This window comes from Zeus faber, assembly GCF_960531495.2.
Source record: "Zeus faber genome assembly, chromosome: 1".
In the NCBI taxonomy this organism is placed as follows: Eukaryota; Metazoa; Chordata; class Actinopteri; order Zeiformes; family Zeidae; genus Zeus; species Zeus faber.
This window is the reverse complement of record NC_137193.1, coordinates 16,563,047-16,567,043: the sequence shown is the minus strand read 5'-3', so window position 1 is coordinate 16,567,043 and position 3,997 is coordinate 16,563,047.

The window sequence follows — 3,997 nt, the reverse complement described above, 5'->3', positions numbered from 1 at the left end:
CTGCTGAACTCTGCACCCCAGTGATCTGTACAATATATTTATACTACTGTCTATATCTGATCTATAGTGTATTCATATTTTTACTACTGTCTATACCATATATATCTGATCTATTGTGTATACATTGTATTCATATCTTACTGTATAATATACATTAATGTATATAATGTTATACCATTACCATATCATATATCCTTGCACTTATACCTGCTGTCCGTTATAGCTCCAAAATGGTTTAGTTAATGAACAGAATTGGGTATTTTTCAGGAACACAAGTGATTTTCTCTCTTGAAGTATGTTAGCTTTCTAGATCGGTTTCCCCCATTTTTCACACTAAAAGCACACCGGGCGTTACAGAACGTGCAGCTACTTTAACTCAACCATTCACAGTCCATTGTCCAATTAGCACCTCGGCAGGGCATCCTCTGGGGCCTGCTCCACAGTAATTGTAAAATCGCAATCATGCATTATCTTGCTGAAGGAAATGTAAAAAAAATTGAAAAATCGGTCAATACCATCGTTTCCATCATTTTGTAGTGGATCAAAGTGGTGTTGAATCGCCTAACGAGTTGTCTCATTTGTAGTAACATCAGTATCAGGGATGAAAACAGTGTTATTTGTTTGCAATTCAGGGAGGGGTCTTTCCTCATCTTCACCATAAAAGTTATTTTGTGTAAAAAATGACATCCACAGCTGTGTTACCCAGCCCTATGTTATAAATTATGCCTGTGTGCGGGAGCTGAAGTGGAGTTTGCCTGCCTTGTGTAGAGAGTCCATGGTGGTTCCACTGGAAAATGAACTAAATTTTTACTCTTTCAATTCTAGGCATAAAGATGTAATGGAGACAGAATGAAAGTTTGTTCAGTGAATCAAGTACACCCACAGTCTCCATAAAACTGAAAATACTGATAAAATGTCTGAATACCGCTCTACTGAGTTCTGCCCATAGCCTTTTAATGCGTTGATTATGGACGGATAAACCTGCAATTACACTCTGTCTATTTAGTTCCCTTCTTTCCAGCATAAAACGACCAACCATAATATCCTCCATACCATGATCACACCTCACTCTTGACGGCAATTCAAAATTCTCCACAACCTCCACAAACAAAGAAAGGACGCTTTATGCTCTGATATTGTCCAAACAGTTCAGATAAATTATGGCTCGACCAAAGCCATCCACACATCCGTGGAAAACCATCCTCCAGCACATCAGCTCGTGGTTGCTGTCAAAGTGCCTGTAAAAGAAAATCCAGAGCTTCAGTGAAAGTAGAATGGATGCTAATTTCGAGATTGTAGATGGGCTTGGTAATTGCCACAAGCGAAATAATATTTAAGAGACAAATTCATAAATTGAAAGTATCCTACCACTTCTGAACCTAATTAGGAAAGTAAGAAACTTTCCGAATTAAATTTGATATAAACTGGTTCTCTCTCTCTCTCTCTCTCATGTGATGTGTAAGATTCACTGGCCTCATGGCCTTATGGGATATTCTACGCAGCCATGGAGCAACTATGTTACCTCAAAATTTTGACAAATCAATTAGCAGGGATGAGAGCTATATATTTCACTCATATTTAATAGGCACTCATATGCAGTTTTCCTATAATTATATGATGAAAATCCGACGTCAAGATCATTTTCTGGCAAAGAACTGCGAAGTTTGATGCTGAAAAAGTCTAAAGTTTAGTTTAGGGCTTAAAGTGTTAATTGAAGTGAATATTCATAATAAAGCCACCCTGCTAACAAGATAATTTAATTTACACCAAATGATTTCTATAAAATATTTATCTACAGAAAAAAAATAAAAAATGGACTTACCACAAGGCATTAGAGGTCTGAACATGATAAATCCGTCTGCAGATTGCATGCCTCCGTCGAATAGACGTCGAGATTGATCGAATGGGGTCAATCAAAGACTCGGTCTAAAACGCGAGCGTTGAAGACGTAATCCCCTTGATCTAAGGCTATAGGCTTCATCAGCATTAGGAGTGAGTTGCAGTATATCAGTCACAATTTGGTTAAGCTCTTGGTTTGTCAAAACAATGTATTGTAATGCCTGGACTCCAAGCTATTGCCTGTGTCTGCAGAGGGTGCGGCGGTTGATTCCAAGGCACGATGAAATTCTCTTCCAGTTCATTCCTATTCCTATTTCCTACCCAGTGTGAAATTTGCTCAGATGTTACGCTGTACTGTGGGTGACCGGGGAAATTAATCAAACTAGTCGGTCGTACCAGACCAGTGTTATGAGCATTACTGGATCTCTGTGTAGCCTCATGCTCACTCAAAACGCTGCATAAACATCCATAATAGGCCTCCATTGTATGGATATATTTACCATGGCTTGGGTCATTACCAAATCTGAAGAGCGAGATTAGTGCAGATAATGTCCTTGTGTAGTCATCAAGCTCACAGTACAGCTTCTCCTGTTGAAAACCAGTTGCTCCCACTAATTTAATGCAACTTAAGGTACTTCTGAAAAAGTTTTCAATGTCTTCCTCATTACCTTCTGCATTGAAAAAAACGGAACGAGAAAAAATGACAAGAATGATGGACGCCTCCCTAGCCAACGAACTGAACCCCTTTTCTGCGAGGTTTGAGTCTGGCACCGCCAGCTCGCCAGCTAATTAGAATTACACCACTGGTGTCTGAGCGTGACGTCAGGAGGGCTCTGAACACCCAGAAAGCTGCGGGCCCAGATGGCATACAATATCTGGGCCAGTACTTTTGCTAACCAGCTAGCCACGGTGTTCACTAGAATATTCAATGCCTCCCTGGCCGAGTTGGTGGTCCCGTCCCGCTTCAAGAGGTCCATCGTCATTATTGTTCCAAAGAACATTCAGACAGGCCTCTCCTGCCTGCCTGAATGACTACCGTCCTGTGGCCCTCACCTCGGTGGTCATGAAGTGCTTCGAGAGGCTGATTAAGGATTACATCTGCGCCTCCCTCCCCCGCACCTTGGCCCCGCTGCAGTTCACGTACCGGCCGAACAGATCCACGGATGATGCGGTCTCCCAGGTACTACACACCATGTTCTCACACCTGGATGGGCGGAAGGGGGGCTATGTGAGATTGCTGTTCATCGACTATAGTTCAGCTTTCAAAACCATAGTCCCCACCAGACCGTCAAGCTGCAGCAGTTAGGACTGAGCACTCCACCTTGTGCCTAGATCCTGGACTTCCTCACAGCCAGGCCCCAGGTGGTTAGGGTGGGGAGGCACATGTCCAGCTCTCTCACCTTAACACAGGATCCCCCCAGGGCTGCGTCCTCAGCCCCCTACTGTACTCCCTGTACACACATGACTGTGTGGCCAGGTCCAGCTCCAACACCATCATCAAGTTTGCTGACGACACTGTCGTGGTGGGCCTGATTACTGATGACTTGAGAAGGCCTCCCGTGAGGTGGTGGCTGACCTGTCACTCTGGTGCTAGGACAACGGCCTCCTCCTTAATGTCAGTGAAACTAAGGAGCTGATTGTGGACTCTAGGAGGGGATTACAACTGAGGAGGCACGCGCCGTTGGTGATTAATGGGACTTCTGTCGACAGCGTGAGCAGCTTCAAGTACCTGGGAGTCCACATCACAGAGGATTTAACATGGACTTTACAAACAGACAGTCTGATGAGAAAGGCGAGGCAGCGTCTTTACCACCTCAGGCAGCTTAAGAAATTCAGGGGCTCAGAGGGGATCCTCAAGTTCTTCTACTCTGGAGCAGTGGAGCGCATCCTGACAGGCAACACCACTGCCTGGTTTGGGAACTGTACTGCTCAGGACTGGTGGGCCCTGCAGAGGGTGGTGTGTTCAGCTGAACGTACCACTGGAACCACCCTCCCCTCTCTGCAGGACTTATACACCAGGGGGTGTAGTAGCAGAGCCAGCAGGATCATGAAGGATCCTCACCACCCCAACAGCGGACTGTTCCAGCTGCTGTGGTCAGGCAAGCGCCATCACAGTCACACAGCGAGAACAGAGAGACTGAGGCGGAGTTTCTTCCCA